This window comes from Myotis lucifugus, unplaced genomic scaffold (assembly GCF_000147115.1).
Source record: "Myotis lucifugus unplaced genomic scaffold, Myoluc2.0 scaffold_34, whole genome shotgun sequence".
Lineage (NCBI taxonomy): Eukaryota > Metazoa > Chordata > Mammalia > Chiroptera > Vespertilionidae > Myotis > Myotis lucifugus.
Genome location: NW_005871082.1, coordinates 1,085,548 through 1,112,933, shown reverse-complemented (window position 1 = coordinate 1,112,933; position 27,386 = coordinate 1,085,548). Strand labels below are relative to the sequence as shown.

Genomic DNA, 27,386 nt, shown 5'->3' with positions numbered 1-27,386 from the left:
ACTCTGGACGTTCAACAGTGAATCAAAGTCCGGTGGAAGGCATGGTGCCAAGTGTGAGAACAGAGCAGGGGTGGGCTGGGTGATCGGGCCCTGACAGAGGTCTGGGCTTGGAGCAGAGCCACATCAGGGAGGGCAAGTTCAACTCAGCTGTGCCCAGTATTTGCCTCCTTCCTCTTCTTTCCTAAACACATCTGTCCAGAATGCATCCTATCTGGAGGCGATACAAGAGCATTGGGAGGAATATTAGAGCTTTAAGCAACTTGGAAACCAGGAAAGAATTGGTTACATTGCAAGTCCAAGGCAGGCCTAGGAGGAAATCAGGCTGATATGATGGGACAAATGATCAGGAGGCAGAAAGAGGCACATTTTCTGGACTGGCCTCATTTATAGCATAATTCTAGCCAGAGCCCCTCCATCAGGCGGGCTGGCTGCACCAGCCCCACCCAGCATCCTCAGCCAAAGCCTCCAGCAACTATATGTGAGCACCTGCATGGGCACCGCCTCTCCCTTCTCCCCTGCATGGACTCTCATCTGCCCTCCTCCTTTACTGAAGCCACTTTCTCTTTATATTAATGAACAGATGGGCTGGAACATGAGTGAGGAATGGCATAAAAACCATTGCCATTGGCATCAGGTCTTCTCTCCTCATTACCCCTCTGGGCCCTCGGGCAACTTCTGTGTGCCTTGTTTTTCTCATTTGTAAATTGTAACTACTACTTCCTAATTTATAAGCTGGCTGTGAGGATTAAATGAAATAGGGTTGAAACTTGTCCAAAGTACTTAATAAAAGCTACTTCCTACCCCTCCCACAGTCAGATGACTCTCATTGCCCTAACCTGTACTAAAAGCTACTGGATTCAATACAGGACATTGACCAAAGAACTTAAAACCTGAAGCTCCACAAAGGCAGAGCCCGTATCTCTCTCTCTCTTCTTTTCTTAACCCTCATCCGAAGATATGTTTCTATTTATTTTAGAGGTAGGAAGGGGGAGAGAGAGAGAGAAATATGGATGTGAGAGAGAAACATCAATTGGTTGCCTCCCTTAGATGCCCAACCAGGGACCCTGAAACCTAGGTATGTGCCCTGACTGGGAATCAAACATGAAATCTTTTGGTGCATAGGACAATGCTCCAACCAACTGAGCCACTCGCCAGGGCAGGACCATGTCTCTTTTATTCACCAATATACTGTATACCAAACATGTAGCACAGAGCCTGACACCTGGAGGTATGTAGAAATATTTGTTGATTGAATAATGGATGAATTGAGCAAACTTGAATCTTAAAATCTTAGAATTGTAGCATTAAAGAAGCCCTAACGCAGCATCTAGTCCAGAGATGACAGATCATTTCCTTGCTTGCTCACCCCAACTGAGATGTAGTTAATTCCTAGAACACTGTGTTGAGATAGATCCTGAGGCCACATATCAATTAGCAATATCTGCCAAAAGTCTGAAAAGGGGTCAAGCATCACTAGTGGCTGTACTTTCACTTTTTGGTTCAAACGAACACATCATTTTATAGATGAGGAAATAGGAGATCAAAGATCACACAGCCAGTTCATGGCCAACTTGGACACACACATCAACTCTGTATGGGAGCAACAAAAAAACCAAGACTGGAAAAAGCCTGATTTACAGGCTAATGGCAGCAAGTTGGGAACAAAAGGCCAGAGAGACTCCAAACAGCCTTTCCTTCCAGCAACTGTCCCAGGATAAACATTTCTTGTCAACCCCCATCAGCAGAGGCACAAGCAGTAATCCAGAAGAAATGCTGATGGATAGCACAGACCGAGAAATGTCAATCAGTCCCAGAGACCAAACTCCCAGGGAATCCCCTCTTAGCTGTTTCCCTTTAAGCCACTTGGGACCTGCATCCGCCTCCCCCCCACCCCCCCACTCCACTTCATTCTTGGTAAGTGGCAGCCCTTCCTTCTTCCTCCCCAGTTCCTCAGTCGCAACATTTACAATAGATGTGTCTCATCTCTCAAAACCACTGCTTTGGAGAAGCAGAGAAGAGTAATTAGTCAGTATTGTGGTAACCTTTCTACAGGGAAGGATAATCATTTGTTAGCTTAATAAACCCCATGCCTTTGTTAGCTGCCTGTCATTCATTGACCAAGGAAAGCAAGAATGGGCTCACTCACTTGCACTGGGGCTCTGTAAGAGGCTTGTGAGGCAAGTCAAAATAAACTATGTAGCTGTAAAAAAAAAAAAAAGGATCTCTTACCCTTTGAGACAACATGGAGGGACCTGGAGACTATTATGCTAAGCGAAATAAGCCAGACAGACAAAGACAAATATCACATGATCTCACTTATATGTGGAATATAATGAACAAAATAAAATGATGTCCAAAATAGGTCCAGAGGCATAGATGCATGGAACAGAATAACAGATCTCAGAGGGGATAGAGGGGGCAGTGGGGCTGGGGGAGGGGATGGGAAGACCTAAGTTACAGCTCCACACAGCTGCTTATCTCTTCTTCTCTGTGGGACCCCTGAGGATACAGGCAAAAATCCAGTCCTTCTTTGGTGCCCACCACAGTGCTGAGCCCACAGTAGGTGCCCAAGAGATTGCATTGAACTGGCATCAGAAAGGAAGCTGAGCTTCTATGAGAACACATCTCCACTGGACAACTTCTTTTATGACGTGATGGGAAAAGTATATAGTAATCGTCATGATTTGGAAAAATAAAAAGTTAACAACCCTTTGTAAGTTACCCTGTATTTTGTATTTTTGTATTTTTTTTAACTTTTGCTCTGTGAAATCCAAAAATCCATGCCCCACTGCTTAAATAGAGAAAGTACAGGAAAAGAAAGAGGGAGGAGGCCAAGAAACACAGGTAAACAATCAGTCAGTAATGAAGACTTTGCAAAAATATCTATTGACAGTAAATAGGCTAGGGAATACTTGGAAAATGTGAACACATACAAAATCAGCAAATTGTAAGAGTCTGCATTTCTGAGTCTTTGGGGGGAATACATTAACACTAACATTTTTGAAAAGTGATGGAGAACAGAGGGACAAAGAGAATGGGGGAGACAGGTAGAAGTATCCACTCTCCTATGTCAGAAATAAAAAAAAAACAAGAGCCCTAAATGTCCATGGTTAGAGTTAGCATTTAGAAGAAACAATGGACTAGACTTTAAATGTTTACACAAAGATGACTAGAGGTCACATGGACCACAAGCAGAGACACAGAGTCCCTGCTCTCATCCATGAAGCAATAGTGGCCAAGGATGTGCCCTGTTACTCCAGAGACATCCTTGTTATTGCAATGGATCATCTTAACCCAAGGGCACTACAGGTTGGACCCAGGTTACTAATCCCCCTGGTCTAAATTTATGGTGTCGGCTAGTCAAATGGAGGCTTATATTCTGGCTTCCTGAGAAACCTGCCATGGGAGAGAATGTGCTGCCCAGAGTGTCCATCCCTCCTGGCACTTCTCACCACACAAATCAATGGACTGGCATTCTCTTGATATAAAATAAGTGCCTCAATGGCAAGGAGCTTCATGGGCTAACAGATCATGGTGGCTGCTAGCCTGAGGGTCAGTCCTGGGCCACAGGGACTTCAATGAGGAAATGCCCCTGAATAGTTACGTGCCCTTGGCTAAGTTTCCTTTCTGTGCCTCAGTTTCCTCAAATATAAAATAGGGATAACAACAGTATCTACCTCATAAGAATGAAATAGTATGCATAAGGTGTTTAGTCAATGCCTCATATATTGGCTGATAAATAATAATAAATGTTAGCTAATTATTATTATTTGCTGAGTACTTAGTAATATCAACTTTATCATCCAGTGGGAGAGACCATATAGTCAAGATCATGTCTGTAGAATGCTGTTCACGGAAGAGGAACTGCACTCTGCAGGAAACTTCAGAAAAAAAGATGTTATCCCAAGATGAGTCTTGAATATTGAAGCAATGGTGAAGAAGGGAGGAAAGGATGTCCCATCTGCACAGAGTGAACAATTTGACAAAGAAACAGAGGACCTTCATATGCAAAGTGCAAGGAATAAATAAAAACATGTCAACACAGTTTCCCCGTATGCAGGCAAGCCCATGGGCAATGTCACTCAAAAAGGCTCCAGCAAAAACTTCCTGTAGCACAAGTTTTTCCCAAGTTTGAAACATGCATACAACGTGCATTTTATACACTCATTTCTAGGCAGATAAAAACTTCAGCCCTAAAAGAAACTTAAAGAGGGGAAAAATCAGTCCCTAAATGCATGAGGAATGGGACTCTCTCCCATCAGACTGGACATGCTTAAGAGAAGTGGTTCTCAAAGTGTGGTTCCCAGGCCTGGGAATTTGTTAGAAATGCAGGTTTTCGGTCTCACCTGGAGCTACTGAATCAAAAATTCTGGAGGTGGGGCCCAGATATCTGTATTTGAGAAATTTTCCAAGAAGAAAACAAAGATAAAAGCAACAGCAGTGCAGGCAACAGCTCAGCACCATCTAAAACAGCAGCTAAAGAGCTCGGGCTCTGTAAACCCATAGCCCTGGGCTTGAACCCCAGCTTTGGTACTTGATGGCTTCCCTTGACCTATGCAACCTCGTTTGCAAAATAGGGATAATGTTTCCTCCCTCTTAAGTTTATCGCAGAACTTAGTGAGATGGTACCTATACGGCCCTTAGCACAGAGCAGTTCCTTGAGAGCCGATATGCTGGAAGGAAAACAAATCCATCCTCTCCAAGAGTGTTACCATCTCTATGAATTCTAGCAGCCTTTGGAACAGCAGTTTTCAAATTGTGGTACACAGGCTCTTGGGGGTACAAGCGAACTTGGTTTGAGAGCATGGATAGATTTATGAGGGTCAATTTCTGAAACCTTAGTTTTCCTTCAGATTCTCCCAAACTTGATCTGCCTGCGGTTGGGGCATCAGGCAAGCTCTCTTCCCCCATCTTCTTTTTTTCGTCCTCCCACTAAAGCCAAAGAAAGACACAGATTTCACTCATCCCAAATCTTAAGGTGATGTGTCCTGGAGTACAAACTTCCAGGGCTCCAAACAGGGGAGTCAATAGAAATGTTGAGGTTGGGCTTTTCTCTAATGAGTGGGTAAGATATCCACTTGCAACTGAACAACTCACATGACTGGTTACAAGCTATTTTCCAGGTCAGGGATTTTCCAATAATCGAAGGAGGACCTAACTGAGCTGCCAGCTGATGGAGCATTGAAAATAATTTTGATGATAGATCATTATGTGATTTTTTAATATATGACTTGGAAGTAGCTCAAATAATTCAAATGTAACAATATTTCTTACATTTCCATTTACTTATATGAATAATGTTTTCAGCACTTGTGTCTTTTTAAATTGAGGTATAATTGAGATATAGCATTACATTAGTTTCATTTCAATGTAATGATTTAATATTTCTATATATTGTGAAATGATCACCACAATAAGTCTAACTAACATTTGTCAGCCCTTACGTCTTAATAAACAAAAAATAGGCTTGCAATTGATGCCAAACTTAGTCTCATTCTAGCAATAAGTGATATTCACCTACAGATTTATGAACTAATTTTTTTTAAATCCCATCCATCTCCTAGTAGATGCATTTCCAATGAATTTTACTTCCATGTTCAATCATTATATGTCAAAATGTATAATATATTTATGTTGTTTTTCTCAATTGTATAATAATAATAATTTTAATGATAATTCAATCCAGAAGAAATGTTTCAATACTTAAACCCTTTTAGTCATGTGAATGTTTTAAAATGCTATTTCCGTTTTTGTTGCAGAAAAGTATGATACAGAAATCAATAAAAAAAACTTTCAAGCATAAAAATATATTGCATTAGGATAAATTTCTGTGGGGAAGGTGGAATAAAAATATAAGTTCAAGGAGAAAAATAATGATGTAAAAATTCTGACCACTAAAGCAAAGCTTATTTTTGTAGTTTTAAACAAAAGGTAATAATATCAAATCACTATCATGTTTAAATTTCATTGGGAACTTTTAAAAAATCAATGTAAAAGTTTATTTTTTATGTCAGTATTCACAGCAGGCCAAAAATTATATTCTTTGTAAAGTTATAATGAAAACTGCAAGTAGCAACTTTAAAAATGTGCAAGGGTGCCCTGACTGGTTTGGCTCAGTGGATAGAGTGTCGGCCTACGGACTGAAAGGTCCCAGGTTCGATTCCAGTCAAGGGCATGTACCTTCGCTGCGGGCACATCCCCAGCGGGGGGTGTGCAGGAGGCAGCTGATCGATGTTTCTCTCTCATCGATGTTTCTTACTCTCTATCCCTCTCCCTTCCTCTCTGTAAAAAATCAATAAAATATAATAAATAAATAAATAAATAAATAAATAAAATGTGCAAGGGGTTATACTATCTCTCAAAATGCTTTCAAGGGGTAGGCAAAGTAAAAACATCGAAGACCTCTACTATGGAAAATGGCATCCACATTCTTCTCTGTCATCAATAAGTGAATACATGGCCTTTTCGGTGCTCTATTGGAAGCTAAGAAGCATTGCAGAGAATTAATGGGCCTTATCTCTGTTTTCAAAGACTCGCCATCTAATTGAGCCAACCAGGAAAAAAACAAACATGTAAAACAACCGAGGCGTGTGGTGGACAATGGCCTTACCCCGTGATGGCGAACCTACGACACGTGTGTCAGAGGTGACACGCAAACTCATTTTTTTGGTTGACTTTTCTTTGTTAAATGGCATTTAAATATATAAAATAAATATCAAAAATATAAGTCTTTGTTTTACTATGGTTGCAAATATCAAAAAATTTCTATATGTGACACGGCACCAGAGTTAAGTTAGGGTTTTTCAAAATGCTGACACACCGAGCTCAAAAGGTTCGCCATCACTGCCTTACCCACATGGTGTTCATGTTCTCCTGTGTTCTTGCTAAGCAAATCCAAGTTGTATTTAGGATAGCAATATGCCAGGTAAATATTCATTTTCCCAGCCTCCATTCTCATTAGAGATGGCATGTGACAAATTCTAGCTGATGAGACACAAGTGAAGACCTGGGGATTTCTGGGCAAGCTTTGCTTTCCTAATAAAACCAGTGCCTGTCTGTGCTTCTTCCTAACTTGAATGTTGACTCAGTGCCTAGAGCTACAGCATTTATGCCAAAACTATGAAGCAACAAGCATGTCTCTACTCCTTGATGCCCGAGGCCTTCACTGAGGACACCCAGGCCACTGGAAGTGACTCAAACACCAAGAACAAGAACAGCTGGGCCTGAAGAATCCACTTCCAGGATGGCTTCTCCACTCATGTGTCTCATACCTGAACTGATAGGACCACAGACTGGACTCGATGAGACTGTTGACCAGTGTCCCTACACAGGTGGTCCCTTGATATGGCCTGAGCTTTTCACAGCACAGTGGCTGCATTCCAAGAGCAAGCATCCTGAGAGAATGAGCATCCTGAGAACCTGAAGTCAAAGTTGCACAGCTCTTTATGACCGTGCCTCATGCTGGAGTCGTGCAATGTCATTTCTGCACTACTCAGTTGATAAAAACAGTCACCAGATTCAAGGAGATGTGACACAGACCCCCAACTCTCATGGGAGGAGTATCAAAGAGTTTACAGCCATTTTGTTGTTGTTGTTGTTGTTGTTGTTGTTGTTAATCCTCACCCCAGGATATTTTTCCATTGATTTTTCAGAGTGGAAGAGAGAGAGAAACATCAAAGTGAGAGAGACACATCCATTGGTTGCCTCCCACACAGGCTCTGACCAGGGCTGGAGATCAAACCTGCAACCCAGGTACGAACTCATGACCCTTCAGTGTGCAGGCCAACACTCTAATCACTTAGCCACACCAGCCACGGCTACAACCATTTTTTTAAACCACCACATTGGTCGAGGTTTTCTCAACTTAGCACAGTCCCAACTGATATAATGGATGATAATAAGATAAAATAAAGAAGACATGAAGATTAACAGTATAATTACACTGTTGAACTCAAAGGAGGAAAAAATACTAAGAGAGAAGCAGTCAAGAAAACCTTCATCATAAACACTGACTGAGGGCCTAGAAGTGCACAACCCAGAATAAAATGCCAAGAGGATTGCAGAAATATTGGTGTCCACCCCAATGCTAGATATGAGTTCAAATGTCACCTTCTATTCATAAGCAACACAGCTTTGAAAAATCCTAGCTGAGTCTCAGTTTGTAAATCCGTAAAATGGAGAGCACATGCTAAGGTTATGGTGAGGCCTAAATAAGACAGCATGTGACCGGCCTAGCATGCAGCATGGCACTCAGTAAGTGCTCGCTAAATGGTGTGCATTGGTTCATTCATTCAAAGAACTTACGCACTAGGGAAAATTAAATGAGCATAAACCATAAAATTTGACAGAGAGTCAGTATTTCTCAAACATAAGTTAGAGCCCCAAACCTTCCATAAAGGCTCAGTAACTTTACTGACATTGATGTAGTGCAAAGCTTAGGGGACTTAGACAATTTTCCTGGAGGAAAATTAAAACAGACTTTAAAAGACCTGATGTGTCCTGGTGGTATGGCTGTTGGTTGGGCATCATCCCGTGCACCAGAATGTTGTCAGTTTGATTTCCAGTCAGGGCATATGCCCGGTTTATAGGCTCCATCCCCAGTAAGGGGCATACAGGATCTCTCCTCTCCCTCTCCCTTCCTCTCTCTCTAAAAGTCAATTTTAAAAATCCTATATAATAAAAGCCTAGGTGGTGTCACGCAAAGTCATCACAAGATGGCTACCACAAGATGGTCACCACAAGATGGCCAGCAGGGGAGAGCAGTTGTGGGCAATCAGGCCAGCAGGGGAGGACAGTTGGGGGCAAACAGGCCTGCAGGGGTGGGCAGTTAGGGGCAACCAGGCCTGCAGGGAAGGGCAGTTGGGTGTGACCAGGCCAGCAGGGGAGGGAAGTTGGGGGCAAGATAAGGCCTGCATGGGAGGGCAGTTGGGGGAGAGATCAAGCCAGCAGGGGAGGGCAGTTGGGGGCAACCAGGCCATTAGGGGAGGGCAGTTGGGGGCCATCAGGCCGGCAGGGGATGGCAGTTGGGGGAAATTGGGCCATGAGGGGAGCAGTTAGGTGTCAATCAGGCCAGCAGGGGATTGGTTAGGGGGCGATCAGGCAGGCAGACAGGCGAGCGGTTAGAAGCCAGCAGTCCCGGGTTGTGAGAGGTATGTCCGACTGCAGGTATGTCCGAACGGGCCTAAACCAGCAGTCAGACATCCCTCAAAGGGTCCCAGATTGGAGAGGGTGCAGGCAGGGCTGAGGGACACACACACCCCTCCCCCCCTTTGCACGAATTTCATGCACCAGGCCTCTAGTAAAAAATAATAAATAAATAAAAGATCTTCTGATGTTCTGACTAAGAGTTAAGTGTTTTGCCTGCAAAGCCCATCCCCACTTTGCTGCCACTTTGGAAATATATATAGCATTTCTCATGAGAGGTCTACCATCCCAGCCTGGGATATGTTTTCTAAATATTAGATCTGAATTTATTTTATTTTATCCCTAAATGCATTGGGCCACAATCTTCCTGACTGGATTATATCAAACCTTCTATTTTTAGCAGCTGGTTCATTCAGTCCAATTCCTTACTATAAATACCTGTGTGCACTTGTTTTAAAGTAGAACTCTTTTATCATCTGATTGTCCCAGTCTAGATTGGAGAGGGATAGGGGAAAGAAATTTTTTTACATGGCATAGAGGAGAGAGAAGTAGAGGCTGCATTGCTCTACTCTGCTCACCAGCTATTTTCAACTATTCCAGGATCCATAGCTGACTGGGTGCAGGAGAAAGCCAAGAGGGTCTAGCCCTCTGGGTATTAACCTTGAGAAGTTGGCAACTGTTTTGGACTCAGTGGGGCCACTCAGACTCTTTCCAATTATCTCATCCACTGAAAGTTTCCGTTTCAGAATCCCATGTCTCTATTTCCCTACTCACATCATATACACACTGACTCCAGCCTCCAAGGCCAGCAAAGAGGGGTTTCTCCTGATCTTAATGCTCTTGAGTAAAATTAAATTTTCATGCTATCTCATACCTATCTTCTTGGATTCCCAAAGAAAGGGACACTGAGCTCTCAGGGATACTGATTAAACTTCTACTGAGCTCAAAGCACAAAGAAGAAATAGTCAGGCCAGAGTCAGAGTGAGGGGTGGGTCTCCCACACAGCTGCTGGTGCACTAGCACATCAGGAAAGGTGTACCATTGGAGACTTAAGGGGGGCAGGGAGGGAACGGCAGATGTATTTTTAAGACTCTTCTCTGGAAAAGTAGAGTGTGTGGTTGAAGAAATATTGCAAGATGATCCTAGAGATGTGGCTTTCAACAAGGAATATTTGTCATTTTAGGGTAGCCAGTGTCTAAATAGTCTCCCTATTTTGAGGTTTCTACCAGCAGTCCTCCTTCTCCATTCTTCCACTCACTATCCAGTTTTCAGGTTCTCCTCAAAATTAAAGTTGAACAAATATTTGATTCAAATAAATATATTGATTCAAGGTAGCAGAAAATTATCAACAATTTATCAAGATTCTGGCCTTGGCTGGGAAGCACAGTTGGTTAGAGCATCGTCCTGATACATCAAGGTTGTGGGTTTGATCCATAGCCAAGACACCTACAAGAATCAACCAATGAATGTATAAAAAGTGGAACAGCAAATCAATTTCTCTCTCCCTTCCTCTCCCTCTGCTCAGTCTGGGTACATCTCCCAAGGATCTGAGAGGGTTACAAAAGCCTAACTGTGCACATTTCAGGCACCAAGGGCCTCTGTTCTCCCATGCAGCAGCCAATCGGGAGCAGCATCTCCTGGCCTCTCTCAGATGCATAAAATGAAGATGTGCCTGAAATAATAGAACAAAGTATTCATTGAGTATTTTCAAAAACAATTTATATGCGATGACTAAATGGATGTTTTCTCAGAAATGCAAAGCTGGTTTAACATTAAAATATCAACCATGGGATTCACCATATTAACTCAACAAAAAAGAAAAAATACAATTATCTCAATAGACTCAGAAAGATTATTAGAAAACAATTCATAGTAAAAATTCTCAGGTTTCTCGGAAGTTTAGGAAAGAGCAGCACAGACATGATGCCAGCCACTGTTGTCTTCACCACCCCCTCAACCACCCCACCCCACCCCCACCATCACAGAATAATAAGCTGGGATCTACCATACCTACTGAATAACTATGGAATATTACATCAAAACAGAGAAAATTGGATAAAGTACCTATGGAGTTATGCATCAGGGTAGACACAAAACAACAGGTCAAGTAGTAGCCATGATGAAAATCAGACGAGAAAGTAAAGAGGAAGAGATTTCTAGTACTGTAATTCTGGGAATTTCTCTATTAAAAGAACTTTGTCATTCAAATACAGTCTTCAAGAGGTGCTTATAGCCCTGGCCAGTGTGGCTCAGTTAGTTGGAGCGTTGTCCCATATACCAAAAGGTTGCAGGTTTGATCCCCGGGCAGCGCACATATGGAAGGCAACCAGTTGATGTTCTCTCTCACATCAATGTTTCTCTCTCTGTCTCTCCCTTTCTCTGCCCGCCCCCTTCCTGTCTCTAAAGTCAATAAGCATTATCCTTGAGTGAGGATTAGAAAGAAAAAAAAATGTGCTTATGAAGGACTCTAGGTATAACCTAGATATCTAGGTTATATCTCATCTTTGAATACCTTGGATCTCCAGAAATACTTGGACTCTATCCCTTCTGGTCAGTTCATGGATTCTTCACTTGTTCATAAGCACATCTTTTTTTCTATCTTTCTAAACCTCACTCAAGGGTATGCTTATTGATTTTAGAGGCAGGGAGAGAGGGGTGGGGAGAGAGAGAGAAACATACAAAACCATGCAAGAGGTTGTATTCTGTCACTCTAGAAGAGCTCTTACAGAGACTTAAAACCTCAAAGTCCACTGATAACAAAGGAACAATGACTAGTAAACCAGCGGGTTTGGGCCTTTCAGAGCTTTTGGAATACCAATCAGAGGAAACATACGTGAGGTAGCAGCACTCTGGTATACTATAGATCTCCAGAAGTACTGCTTGGTCAGCTCACAACTAAGCTAGCTGACCTCTGGAAGACAGAAACCATACCTACAGAATTAGCAACAATAAGCCATCTGGGGATTCAGAAATTAATCAACTCTTCGGGATTTTCAAAGTTTTGGGGCACCACCAAAAATAAAGTGTGCCAGAAGTAGAATCTTCACAGGACTATAAGAATACGTTTCCCAAGTTGAAACCAGGAAACCTAGTATCCCATTGAAAAACTTGGTTGAAAATACCTTAGGTTTGCTTTCAAAAATGTTAGTTTATGATCCAGCCAAACAAGTTGCTGGCAAAATGGCACTGAGCCATCCATATTTTATTGGTTTGGACAATCAGATTAAAATGTAGCTTTCTGACAAAAAGTTTCTACATGTTGTATCAAGACCAGATAGTGATATTTTTACTGTTAATTCTATTTTTGTCCTGTGTATTTTTCTTCTCTTTATTTAAAAACTTAAGCTATACTTCATCTTCTGATTTCAAAATGTAATTTAAACATGTAAATATCATTCTATATGAATTTAAATATATGTGTGTAGGTCTCACTATAACAACTACCTGTTATTATGATAAAACTACGTCTAATATTGATGACAGGAATTGGGAAAATTTCTTAAGAACAGAAGAAAACTTCCTCAACCCAATATAGAACATCTATGGAAAAACTACAACTAACATCATACTTATAATGAAAGACTGAATGGTTTTCCCTAAGATCAAGAACAAGGCAAGAATATCTGCCCTCACCATTTCATGCAACATAATACTGAAAGTTCTAGCTAGTTTAATAAGGCAGTAGAGTAAATAAAAGGCATCCAGATTTGGGGGAAAAAAAGTAAAACTATCTTTGTCAAAGATGACATGATTACCTATATAGAAAACCCTAAAATATCTGCAAAAAGAGCTGATTTTAGCAAGGACACAGGACGCAAGATCTTTATTTTTTTAATAGAATTTCTATATGCTATTTGGATATTGAAGAATTGGAAATTGAAATAAGATAAATACCATCAATTTAAAAACCACAATACTGTATTAGTTCTCGATTGCTATATAACAAACCACCAGTTTAAAACAACAAACGTTTATTATCTCACACAATTTCTGAGAGTCGGGAATCTGGAAGCAGCTTCACTGGGTGGTCCTTTAGCTCAGGGGTCTCTCAAGATGTTGCAGTCAAGATGTCGACTCAGGCTGCTGTCATCTGAAGGTCTGACCTGGGCTGGAGAATCCATTTCCAAGATCACTCACTCATTCTCGACTTGCTGGTGGAGGCCTCAGTTCCTCATTTAGGAGGTCTCTGTTCTTCACCACATTGGACTTTCCAACAGAGAGGTTCCCATGTCTTCCAGAGCAAGCAATGCACAAGAGAGCAAAGAAGAAGCCATGATGCCTTTTATTACCAATCTCAGACTTGGCATTCGACTTATGCCATATTCTATTGGTCACCCAGACCAACTCTTGTACAATGTGTGTATGGGGGTTGGAGAAGGGGGCCAGGTATTATATGAAGGCATTAATATCAGAAAGGAAGGATCACTGGGAGCCAATTTGGAGACTGGCTACCACAAATACCATTTATAATAACATCAAAAGACATAAAACACTTATGGATAAATTTAAGCAAAGCATATTTGAAATCTCCACACTGAAAATGATAAAATAATCACGGAAAAAATTAAATAAGACCTAAATAAATGAGGATGTATACAATGTTTATGGACTGAAAGACTCAGTATTGTTAAGATACAGGTATTCAATATAATCTCAATCATAATGTCACCGCGTTTTTTCTTAATAGAAATTGACAAACTGACAATAAAAGTTATATGTAAATGTTAGGAACTTAAAATAGCCAAAAAAAAAAACTGTAAAAAAGAAGACCAAAGTTGAAGGACTTAGACCACATCCTACACTACACCCTAAAATAGTGTAAAAAGGACACTATTTTAAGATTTACCATAAAGCTACAATAATAAAGACAGTATGCTATTAACATAGGATAGACGCCGAGGTCAATGGAACAGAGTAAAGAGCCCAGAAATAGACCTACTCATATATGGTCAATTAATTTTGGGCAAAAATGCCAAAGTAATCAATGCAGAATAGATTTTCAACAAATGTTTCTAGCACAATTGACTATCCCAGGAAGAAAATAAACCTTACACATTGACTTACACTATAAACAAAATTTAACTTAAAATTGATCATTGGCTTAATTTGTAAATGCTACAATAAAAATGTCTAAAAGAAAACACAGGAGGAAAATGTTATGACCATAGTATATACAAAGAATTCTTAGTACCCAAAAAAGCATATATTATAGAAGGAAAAATTGATAAATTGGACTATGTCAAAATTAATGCAGGAGGCAAGAAGAACTTCTTCAGAGACGTGTAAGGAGAGGACAGAACCACCCGGATTACACAGGACCCCAAACTGAATATGGAGCATCCTGTTTCCTTCAGTCATCAGAACACGAGAGTCCAGCCACCTGGGCGCAGTTTTAACGTAATGTGTTCAACTCTTCAACTATTTGTTGAGCATCAATTAGAGCCAAAAATCACTCAGCTGTCATTCACTGGGGCAGAATAGAGTAAGGGGCTAGGAGTTCAGGCTCTGCCTTTAAAAGAATGAGGTCAATCTATAAGGAACAATTTGTAGGATAAGTGACAAAAGTAAGGTGCAAAACTATGTAGCAACGGGCATCATATGTATGAAGAAGAGAGGATATAAGCTTGTTTATGTACAGCATATCCCTGGAAGGATTCATTAAAAACTGGTGAAAATAACAGTGGGTAGGGATGAGGCTAAAGAAGTAAGCAAGGAAAATCATTTGCATGTAATGCCCTAGAGTTTGGACTCTGTGTCCTCAACGCTATGGGATGCCACTCAAAGACAAATGAGGGGAGAGATATGATTAGCTTTTTGTGTGAAGAATAGAACAGAAGGCAAGACAGGGAGGGGAGACCATTTAGAAAGGTGTGGGAGTAATCCATACTTGAAACTATGAGGGACTGAATTTAAAAATTAGGAGAGGAGTGAAAGAATAGAAGTTTAAAGAACTGGCTCAACCTGATGCTGAAGGATAACGTATTTCAGTTTGGAACATTAAAATAGGAGTAATAGTTAATGTTTCTATTGCATTTGCTCCCCACCAAGTCCTGTTCTAAGTGCTTTACACAAATCAACTCATTCAGTCCAGCAGCATGGGGTAAATACTATTGTGATTTCTCACTTTACAGGTGAGGAACTGGGCTGCTCAGAGGTTAACTAACTTGCCTGAGGTTACTCTCCAGCAACTGGTATAAATGTAACCCACATGGAGGCAACCGAGGACCAGAGCCTGTCTGAGCTCTTGACCACTCCACTCTGCTGCCCTGCACACACACATCGTTTAAAAGGTAGAGAAAAAATAAGAGAAGCTGGCCAAGAAAAACAAAACAAATGATTAAGGAGGCAAAGGACAGCCTGGAGACCACAGTATCACAGAAATAAGGAAGGCCAACACCTGTTTCTTACCTCAGTTGTAACTAAATACTCAATCCTGTACAGTTCACCCTGAACAATATGGTTTGAACTGTGTGGGTCGACTTATACTCAGATTTTTTTCAATAAATACAGTCAGCCCTTTGAAATCTGCAGGTTTCACATCCAAGGTCAACCTGACAGAAAACAGTATTTTCATATTCTCAACTGCACTTTCCCAACTGAGGATTAAAAATTGTTTTTTTCTTAACTTAAAAATTTTTTATTATGGTAATAGAGAGAATAAAATTTTCTATTTTAACCATTTTTTAGTGTAAAACTCAGTAGCATTAATTACATTCACAATGTTGTGTCACCATCGCCACTATTTATTTTTAAAATTTTACATCTTCCCAAACTGAAATTCTGTGCCCATTAAACACTAACTCCCACTTCCTCTCCCTTTCCCCAAGCCTATCTCTAAAAATATTGTTTTCAATTCATGGTTGGTTGAATACACAGGTGCAAATAGCCAACTGCAGTTAAATTTTGGGGGAGTCAAAAATTACATGTGGATTTTCTAGTGTGTGGGGGTCGGTGATCCTCCACATTGTTCAAGGGTCAACTGTAACTGGAGGAAAACAGGAACAGGCCAGGCTTACCTGAGAGTGGGAGGTACCACTTTTAGTATCTCCTTTATTATTTTACTAGCGGCCCGGTGCATGAAAATTCATGCACTGGAGGGGGGGTCCTTTAGCCCGGCCTGCCCCCTCTCACAGTCCAGGAGCCCTCAGGGGCGGGAAGCAACCCAGAGATCAGGGGAAGGCGATGCCCCATCAAATCTCTACTGCTGCCACTGCCAGCAGCGCAAGCCTCAGCTGGCCCTGGTTACCTGAGCCTCAGGCAACCCTGGGTGGCTGGGCAGCCGATATCTGAGGCTTGCCTGCACCTTGGGCTGGCCCTGGGCAGCTGGGAAGCTGAGGGGACCGGGGGACTCCGGAGACAGGCAAGTGGAGTGACCGAGCCCGCCTGGGGGCAGACCCAGCCTTGCCACATGCCTGCCACCCCGGTGGAGCTGAGGGGACTGGGCACCACCATCTTGAGGCTGTGGGCGCCGCCATCTTTGAGGGTGTGGCAGTCAATTAGCATATTCCCTTCTTATTGGCTGTGGGCGTCACCATCTTTGAGGGCGGGGCAGTCAATTAGCATATTCCCTCCTTACTGGCTGTGGGCGTTGCCATCTTTGAGGGTGGGGGGGCAATTAGCATATTCCCTCCTTATTGGCTGTGGGCACCTCCATCTTTGCGACAGCATGAGGGTCAATTAGCATATTCCCTCTTTATTAGTTAGGATGGTTCTGTAAAATAGATGTTTTCATAGCCCTAACTTCTAGATGTGGAAACTAAGGCGCAGAGAGGTCAGGGGACCCCCAAGGTCACATGGGTGGTAAGGGACCCAGTCAGTTTTCAGACCTGGATATGATCTGTAATCCATGCATGGTTCACTGTAGCACTATCCAGGCACCCAGGGCTGTATTAGGGTAGGAGGGGGAAATACACGGATGGTCACATCCCTGCTCCCAGTGGGCCTATAATCATGTTGCTCAATGAGGCTTTAACAAATGAAAATATAAAGATCTTGATAAGGCATCATAAAGGTCTGCACTTGGGTAAGTGGTACAGACTCTGGGCACCTACAGCAGATGGGGAGGCATCACAGAGCTGATAGACATGGGCTGGGTATTAAAGGACGGGTCGAGTATAAAAATGGGAGGATATGGGGCATTTCCAGGGACTGGGCCCTCACCTGGGTGCTCTGAACCAGTGGTGGGCATCTGCTGTCTCCACCTGTGCAGCATCTCTGTGTGCTCTTCTACTTCCTGTTGAGGAACCACTCTTCCCTGTTGGGAGCCCACGTGGTTTGGATAGGGCTGGCCTCAGTCCTCCCTCAAGTTGCAGCACTTGATGCTAGCGTGGCCAGTCACTGGGTTTCACTTCCACTAACCAGTTTTTGGCTCTAGACCCAATTCAACCCAATGAGTCAACTCAGGTGTCTTCTGGAACAGCAGGACGGAGAAACTCTCTCCCCGGGATCATGGCTTAGGAATAATGTTGGTCTGGAGATGCCGGGGGCCGTGTTGTAGAGAGTTCTGCTGGGAAGGAAACCCACACCGAGGAAAGGGGAGAGAGGGAGAGAGATCTGGGCACCTGGATCGGCCATGCCTGACTACAAACATCCCCAGACTTTTGATACTAATAAATTCCCTTCATTATTTCCACCAGTTTGAGTTGGGGTTCCTGTCATTGGCAAGTAAAAGGGATCTGACTGGCCCAGAGCCCAAAGGTGGCAGTTAAACTCCAGGAATCCAAAGTCGGGATCTGTCTGCCTTTTCCAAAGGATAGGAGATGGGAGGGGAACAGTGAGGTAAGGTCCATAAAAGAGACAAGGGCTATGGGCTTTTGGGGAAGGTGAGATCATATATACTTCACAGACATGGCTCTAATTTCAAATGTATCTCAAAAGGTGGGTAACATTTTACCAACTGCATTTGGGAAAGTGCCAGCCCAACGTGTGAGGGCAGAGAATGGAAGAATGTAGGTCATGCTCAGGGTGCAGCCCATGGTCAGATCTGGCTAGAAGATGAAGTGAAAGGGAAGGTTGCAAAGGTGCATGGAAGGCCTCAGGTGAAGGAGGTATATATTTGGGGATGCTTGAGGATACAGATGTGACAGTTTTATGGCATCAGACTTGTTTTTCTCCCCAAGGCCTCTAGAAGTGTTTGGCTCCCAGGGACAACAGAGCAGGCTCCCAGGATGTCATAAAGCAAGAAAGAGACAAGCGTCCAGCGAAGTGATGAGAGAGGTAACTTTGTTCTCTGGCCCCCACTCTGCCAGGCAGGAGACCATATCTTCTTCTCTGAGCCTGGACCCCCTCCTCCTGGCTCCTGCAGAGCCCAGGACAGAAGACCAGGTAGATCCTCACACAGGTACCTGCTCCTGGAGGAGCTTCCGGAGCCAGGGCCCCTGGGAAGGACACCCTAATCCTGGGGAAGGGGGAACCGGCTGAGTTCCTGGCGGGTGCCACTCCCCTCAGCGTCCCCTGCTGCGCCTGAACAGTACCTTGCAGCAGCCTCTGCCAAGGGGATGCGTCCCTGCTGCTTGAGTTAATTACAGTAATTATACCTGCTCCCTCTTGGGCTCTGGCTCCCTTTGTTCCCGGTTTTCTGCCCGCTCATTTGCAAACCTAATCGCTCTCTGGATTGATTTTTTTAAAAAGAGAGATGCTGTGGAGAGACAAAGAGATGGAGCAAAAATTGTGGGAGAGAAAAAGTGGGGTGGGAGTGGACTGGGAGGGGGTGGGGAAGAGTCAGATAGAGGGAGGGGGTGGGAAAGCGGATGAGAGCATCACTGAAGGGAAAGAACTGGGAAAGCAAGACACTCCTCTCTCCAGAGTCACCAGCAGAGCCCTGGATGGTAACCCTGTGGAGACCACAGTCCCCATAGCCCTTAGGCCTCCGTGGAATCCCCAACTTCTTCCCAGACCTGGCTGGTTTGGCACAAATGACAGGAGGCTGAAAGGGCACCAAATTCAAGCAATACCAGCAGATACTCATGCTCCCTAAATATGGCTCTCCCTGGGGGGTTGTGGGACTTGGACTCACCCAGAAGACGCTGTGATGTGAGATGGCTGAGAGGTAGGGGTGGGGACTCAAGTAGGGAGCAAGAAGGAAGCAGAAACTGCTCTGAGGAGGGAAATCTGAGAGATGGGTGGTGAGTCTTTCCTCTCTCACCCCAATCCCATCCTGCAGACCCTTAGGAAAGATCCTGGCCCAAAGGGTTTTCAAACATGCTCCGAGGAGCACTGAGGAACCTTGGAGAATCCCCAGGGAGCAGGAAAGGACAAGTGGGCATCTATATGGTCAAAACCCTTTTCATTGACCTTGAGTCAATTCATATGTTGGGTTCCACCTAAACTTTGTTTGAAAATAATACAAATTAAAAAGGAGAAGAAGCCCCTGCTGTAAAGGATTAGGAAGCAACTGATTTATTCCAAACTTCTCACCTGTCAGATAAGGGAACTGAGGCTCAGATAGATCAAGTGGCCTGTCCTATAACACATGACCATCAGATCACAGGCCTCTTCGCTCCCAGTCGAGGGAGATCTCCACTGCCCCGTGGTGCTGTTCAGGGTGCTGGGGATGCCAGGGATTTTTCCAAGACTCCTGACTCTTCCTGGGCCCTCTGGAATGAGGGGGATATGGCTGATGGCATCATTCTGCCAGTGCTCTCAGTGAATCTAGGACTCCTCACTCCTCACTCTGGATGAGCCACCACCACCACAATCCATCAAGAGATAGAATCTATTCCTTCTCCTCTTGAGGCTGAAAGGGCCTTTGTGATGGCCACAAAGAACAAAACATGGTGTAAGTGACAGTGTGTGACTTCCTGAGTTAAGTTAGAACTAAGGCAATGCAGCTTCCACCTGCTGTCATTTTGGGGAAGTTCACCATTGGAACCCAGCCTCCATGCTGTAAGGAAGCCCAAGCCACAAGGAGACACCACATGTAAATGTTCCAACAACAGCCCCAGCGAAGGTCCCAGCCAACAGCGAGCATCAACTGTAAGACATGAGAGTGAGGGAAACTTCAGATAATCCCAGCCCCCCACCTCCTGCCCCCACCCCCCATGCTGAGTCACCCCCAGCCTCTGAGCCTTCCAGTTGAGGCCCTGACATTGTGAAACAGAAACAAACCATCCCCATCCAAAGTCCTGACCAACAGCATCTGTGAGCACAACAAATGTTTTCATGCCACTAAGTTTTGAGGTAGTTTGATACATGACAATGGATAGTCAAAACAGGAATATCCAGAAGCAGAAGTAGATATGTTCCATATGAAGTTAGAATTGGTTAAGCAACCAACCACCAGACAGGGATCCCAAGAATAGAGTTGATGCCATGCATCCAAGTCCTCAGCTAGAATGTAGATTCACCTCCAGTACTTCCAATTAAGAGAATGTCAGAGTTAAGGTCGTTTTGGAGGCAGAAGTGGGAATGCGAGTGGGTGTCAACTCCCCACACTGGAGCCAGCCAATGTTTACTAAGTACCTACCATGAGTCAGACACAGAACAGAGTCCCCGCCCTAGAGAAGCAGGTATAATTGGGGAAGCAGACACATCTACACTGAGAAGTAATTACAATGCAATGAGTTAAGTTGCTATTAAAAATAAAGTACTTTGGGAGTTCTTTGGAAACAGTAGTGTCAGCCTAAAACATTTTACATCCTGGGGTGGTTCCTATCCACTCAAGTATAAATGTTCCTCACCTTGAGGTTCTTAGCTCTTGGCATCCAAATCCCTTAGTCCAGTCCTTGGAATAAAAGGCCTGTGGTGCATCTTGCTTAGGAAAAGCCAAGGGTTGATTAAAGTATTTCTTATTTTATATAACCCTGTGGAAGAGAATGTTATTCCTCAAAATCCACTCTCCCATTCTCCAGAATAACAGCTTTTTTTTTTCTGTGTTTCATGACCACCTGGAATTGGGATTATGGTTCTCCAACTCCCACTCTTTGAAGCTAAGATATATAGTAAGTGATGTAGGAAAGTTCTGAGTTATACCCTTAGCAGCAGTTCTCAACCTGTGGGTCGCAAACAATGAAAATACATCCTGCCTATCAGATATTTACATTACGATTCATAACAGTAGCAAAATTACGGTTATGAAGTAGCAACGAAAATAATTTTATGGTTGGGGTCACCAGAACATGAGGAACTGTATTAAAGGGTCGCGGCATTAGGAAGGTTGAGAACCACTGAGGCTTAAAGGGAGGGAAAGCACTCTTCTTGGTACCACTTTTGCCTCCTTCCTTGCCAGAATGAGGATGTGGTATTTAGCTATTTTTTAGATGATAAAATGAGAGCAACACCTTTAAAATGGCATAACTTGTGTCTCTTGCACCTTAGAACCACATTCCAGCTCAGGTCCGTCTAGTAACAGACTGTTACATGAGAGAAAAATAAACCCTAGTCTTTTTGTCTAAGACACTTATTTGAGGAGTCTCTGCTACTAAATCAAATCCTACCCCCAAAAAGTAGATTAACTTACACTATAGCTCTTTACTCATTTCCACATGCGAGTATACACACACACACAAAAAGTGGCCTAGTCTCCAGTAGAAACTCAAGAACTAGCAGAAGAAATTGTTGGATGAGGTTAATTGCATATTACTGCATCACAGCTTCCTGCTGCCTGGGGTACCAGCTCACAAGGGCATAAGATCAAGCTTACCCACTGGGTTCTGATATGCAAAGCAGCTCTTTCCTAGAGACCATTTTGCTCAAAGATTTGGTGAAAATCATTTTGCATTGTTTATGTCTTAAAAGGTTTACTCATATGTACAAGACACAAGCAGCAAAATTTCACTTTTTTGTGTCAGTCAACCTTGGACTTTTATGAACACCAGGAAAGCAGGAAATGTTTATGTGCGGTGAGTGACTGAAAAATTGGTTCTTTTTGTGTTATCATGGGAGCCTCAGCAGTATCCAAGTGAACCAGGTATGACTTTAAGGAGAGGAGCTCAAGCCAGCCTTTCCCTAAGCATGTTCTCTGTTGGTGGATGTCACATGGGGAAAAGTTTTGTGGTCAAATGAGTTTGGGAAAAGCTGAATTTAAAAAGAAAAAAGATAAACAAGTTTCTTTGCTGTGTGATTTCTGGAGGTTTTCAGTATGGTGATGTGTACTATAAATCTCAAACAGTACATCTTCCCATGGACAGTAGCATGGTGGAGCATTTCCAAGGAACTCACTTGCTGAGTTATGTAAATGTGATGTTCTCATTGTTGGTCCTGCAGAAACATGTCTTTAACCATTTAAAACATGGAGGGAGTAATATGCCAAACCAACCCCTCTGTCATTTTGCCCTTTCCTCCCTCTCCATTCCACATTTGTGATGGTTAGTTTATGTGCCAACATGTCTAAGTGATCATATCCACTTATCCAATCCAATGCTAATCTAGGTGTTGTGTTGAAAGTGTGCTGTAGATGTAGTTAACATCTACAGTCAGATGACTTTAAGGAAAGATTATCCTCGATGGTGTGGGTGAGCCTTATCCAATCAGTTGAAAGGCCTTGAGAGCAAAACTGAAGTTTCTCCAAGAAAGAAGAGAACTCCAAAGTTTCTGCACCCAAAAAAGAGAAATGTTAGCCAGGATCGATGTAATAAAACCCAAAACACTAATTCAAAAGAATATATGCACCTCCATGTTCATTGCAGCACTATTTACAAAATTCGTGCACAGGTAGGGTCCCTGGGCCTGGCCAGCAATCAGGGCCAATTGGGGCCTTCCGGCTGCCGGCCAGGGCCTTCCTTCATTCCGTGTTGGTAGCCAGTGCACGTCATAGCGAGCAATAGAACTCCCGGTCTCCAGGTCGAACTCCCGTGGGGACACTTTGCATATTAGCCTTTTATATACATGGATAGCCAGGATTTGGAAGCAGCCTAAATGTCCATCAGTAGATGAGTGGATAAAGCAGCTATGATAGCCCTAACCGGTTTGGCTCAGTGGATAGAGCATCGGCCTGCAGACTCAAGGGTCCCAGGTTCGATTCCGGTCAAGGGCATGTACCTTGGTTGCGGGCACATCCCCAGTGGGGAGTGTGCAGGAGGCAGCTGATCGATTTTTCTCTCTCATTGATGTTTCTAACTCTCTATCCCTCTCCCTTCCTCTCTGTAAAAAATCAATAAAATATATTTTAAAAAAACAGCTATGATACATTTACATAATGGAATACTACTCGGCCATAAAAAGGAAGCAAATTTTACTCTTTGTGACAGCATGGATGGATCTGGATAACATTATGCTAAGTGAAATAAGCCAGTCAGAGAAAGACAAGTACCATATGATTTCACTCATATGTGGAATTTAATGAACAAACTGAACTAACAAGCAAAATATAGAGACTCATAGATAGAGAGCATGCAGACAGCTGTTGATGGGAGGGTTTTGGAAGTGGGGTGGAGGGATTGAGCAAAAAAGAAAGAACTTATGGACACAGACAACAGTGTGGTGATGGTGGGGGGAGGCAACAGGGGGAAGGTGGGAGAGGGTCTAGGGGAGATAAATGGAGATGGGGAAAAATTAAAATAAAGAAAAAATATATTAAAAATCAATAAAGAGGAGATGATAGAACAAAAAAAAAGAAATTTCACAGAGCTAAGGAAACAAATTGTTACACATCTAATAAATAAATTTGAAACAGCTAAATGAAATGAAATAGACCCAGCTGAGAAATAGAATGAATAGGATTGGGGAAAAGCTTGACATAGTCACAGTGAATGGGGAGAAAATAAGACTAAGAGAATAAAGCAATTTGATAGGGAATGATAGAAGTAGTGGACAAAGATTGTCAAACATAACAAAATTGGTGCCACTAAGGTTCAAAAAAATGAAAGCAATAAAAATTCTCAAACATAATACCGGAATATTTCACTGGAATGAAGAAAAAATCAGCAAATCAAATGGTGCCCCATATATACCAAGAATAGTTTTTCTACAATAAAAGATATCAATATATCTTTTATAGCCTATCAATATATCTTTCTTAGCCTAGTTAAGTTATTGAACATCAAAGAAAAAGAATAATCAAAATAGATAAGTCATGATAGACATCATGAAGACACATCCTAGTTAAAGTATTAGATCTCAGAGATCAAGAAAGAATAAACAGAATAAACTAGAAGTAAAACATCAGACTGGCTTCAGACTTCAAACAGCAACATTCAGTGCCTGCAGGGAGTCAGACCACAAATGGTCTGAGGGAAAGCAAGTTTGACATAATTGCAAGTTACAACAGATTGTTGTTCAAATGCAAGGTCCTAATCAGATGTTTTCCAACATGATAGAACACAGGGAATAGAGCACCCCAACACCTTCTTTTTAAAAACTACTCAATGAAACAAGGAGAGAAGACCAGAGCAATGAGTGCATTAGAAAACACCCTCAGGACGATTCCCCTAAATGGAGCCTTAGATCTCTGGCCTAGGAGCCCATGTGGAAATGTTCCCTTTCTGGAGTGAAGCTGAGACCCACAGACTGTGAGCCTTGTTTTCAGACAATGGGTGCCAAGTGCATCTGCATGGAAGCAAAATGAGGCTACCTTCAAAGGCCTCCCTGATGCCTCTTTTGGGGACTCTTGCCCACCTAGTCACTTGCATATCACTCTCTGATATGAAACAAGGCAAAATGAAGCTGTCATTGGATTTCACTCTGGGCCCACAATTTCTGCCCTAAAGCAAGTAACTAAAATCAGACAGTACTCTTCCTTTTGTGAGAACAATTTCACTGCAAACCCAGCTCGCAGCTGCTGCTAACCAAGCCCAGCTCTAGAGCCCAGGACCTTCAGACAACAGGTGTTCCCACCTCCAGAAACAAGGCTGGAAACAGGGCGGCTAGTAGTGTCTAGTCATTGTATGGGTGCTGCGTTTGAACAGGAATAAAGGGCACATGAAGTCCTTCTCCCCACCTCTCTCTCTTAAAGTGCTGAAATTTCCACCTCACTGCAGGGAAAGGGAATTATGGCACATCTGGCCTGCTAGGGAGGCATCTCCAGCAAAAACACCACCCCAACACCCTGAGTGCAGGGACAGACCCCCAGAGTGTTCCCCTGGAATGAGATGTGCGTGCCAGTTAAGTTCTCCTCTGAGGCAGCCTCCGGCTTCCTGCCAGATGAGAGAGTGAGGGACATGGACCTAACTCGAGAGTCAGTATAACAGAGTGGTTAGGGGAGAACCTTGGCACAAGATGGCTTGGGTTTTAATATCCTCTGCCACTTTCTGTGTGACTTCAGGCAATTTCTTTTCATCTGTCTGTGCTTCGATATCAACATCTGTAAAATGAAGTTAATAGTAGTACCTACTTTATAAGGGAGTTATGAGGATTAAATGTTAGTTTATGAAGTGCACATAGAAAAGCACCTGGCACATAGTAAGTTCAATAAAATGTTAGCTATGAGTGTTAATTCTGAGAGTAATCTAGAAATGGATGTGCACATGCGCAAACACACACACACACACAATGCCACCCCAGGCAGGGATATTTCCCCGCTCATAAAATGTTCTGAGAAAATGAAATTATGGTGCAGGGGGCTAAGGTTTCATCTATGCCCCAGCCCTAGGATTCAGCATGGACCAGGATAACATCCTCTCTCTTAAGGTCTGATTGACCTTAGGTAACATGCATTTTATCTAGAGCATTGTCACTTACAAAAGGACCTCCTCCATGCCTTCCATTCAGTTCTCATCACAGTGGTGGAGATGAAGTGTAATTGTTCCCATTTCAGATGGGAAGACTGAGGCTCGGAGCAATAGTGACTTTCCCAACCTCATAGAGCTTGCAGTAGATGAGCTAGGATGCAAATCCACTCTTCTGCCTCCATATCGACACCCCCTGCCTTGGGTATGTGTCATTGTAACTCTCTCTTTGCGTCTTTCTCTGTCTTTTGTGTTTCTCTATCTGATGTCTGTTTGGCTGTCTCTTTCCTCACATTTTCTTCTCTTATTCATTTCTCCTACCCCTTTCTTCTTTCTTCCCCATTTAGACCTTAGATTCCCCTCAATCCATCTAACATGAAAGAAAGGGCTCAGCCCTAGCTGGTTTGGCTCAGTGAGTAGAGCGTCGGCCTGTGGACTGAAGGGTCCCGGGTTCGATTCTGGCCAAGGGCACATGCCTGGGTTGCAGGCTCGATCCCCAGTGTGGGGCGTGCAGAAGGCAGCCAATCAATGATTCTCTCTCATCATTGATGTTTCTATCTCTCTCTCCCTCTCCCTTCCTCTCTGAAATCAATAACGATATATATTTTAAAAAGAAAAGAAAAGAAAGGGCTCAGAGCAAATAGCAGCCCAGGTGACCAGCAGGACTGGGACTGAGTCCTATGTGTGGAAATACAGGACAACTGTGTTACTCCAGGCATGAGAGCAGAAGGGCTGCTCATAATATGGAGAGAGAGAAACAACCATTGTAGGAAGCAGCCCCACAACCATCTTGTCTTCTTTTCCATTTTCCCTCTACCCTCATCACAATCCTGTTCTGACCACTCTCCCGAACACACTGCTCATTCTGAGGGGAGAGAAACCCAAAGAAACAGAGGTGGTAGTGGCACCTCGGAGGGAAGAGAGGAGTGGCCCCGGCAGCTGCAGCATTGAAGCCCACGTGGGTTCCTTCATGGGAACTGTGTGTCTCTTTAGAAGAGGATAATGTATATCTTAGAGCCCCTGAAATGACAGTCTAGCCATAAAAGCGCATCTTTTTCCCTCCCCACAGTGATGACCAGCCACTACCAGCTGGGCAGAGAAAGGGTGCCACCTCCTGGTTAGACACAAGTTTAGGACCAATACAGGAAGTTGACAACCCAAGTCACACCTTCTGAAGTGCAACCTTAGTACAATCATCAGTGCCTTACATATGGTCACCGATGGCTCCTACCGGAAATTAGCAGACTCCACTGAGCCATGGTAAAATGACGCTACCTCCACTTGACAGAGTTAGCAAGACCACTACCCTTATCAGTCCAGTCATGTTTAGCTGGACAATTGCCTCAATATTGAGTTGAATTGCCATTTGTTTTTAATAACTGGAAAAGGGAATAGGAACGTGTTGATACTAGTGTGAAAGTGAAAAATCTCATCAACATAAGATTGTGGGGCCCTAGCAAGTTTGGCTCAGTGGATAGAGCATCAACCTGTGGACTGAAGGGTCTTGGGTTTGATTCCAGTCAAGGGCACATGTCCAGGTTGCAGGCTCAATCCCCAACAGGTGGCATGCAGGAGGCTGCAGATAAACGATTCTTGATTCTCTCTCATCGTTGATGTTTTTATCTCTCTCTCCCTGCCTCT

At 43.2% G+C, this 27,386-nt stretch overlaps 1 long non-coding RNA gene and 1 pseudogene across 1 annotated transcript in view; one reads left to right on the top strand and one right to left on the bottom strand.

Moving 5' to 3' along the window:
• Window positions 1-11,167: 11,167 nt before the first annotated feature.
• LOC102433650 lies at window positions 11,168-12,378 on the top strand (annotated as a pseudogene).
• Window positions 12,379-13,139: 761 nt separating this feature from the next.
• LOC106696876 overlaps window positions 13,140-27,386 on the bottom strand; it is a 41,324-nt gene continuing 27,077 nt past the window's right edge. Inside the window, exon 3 of the long non-coding RNA XR_002828779.1 lies at window positions 13,140-13,375. This is a non-coding gene — a long non-coding RNA (uncharacterized LOC106696876). The remainder of the gene's footprint in view (window positions 13,376-27,386) is intronic.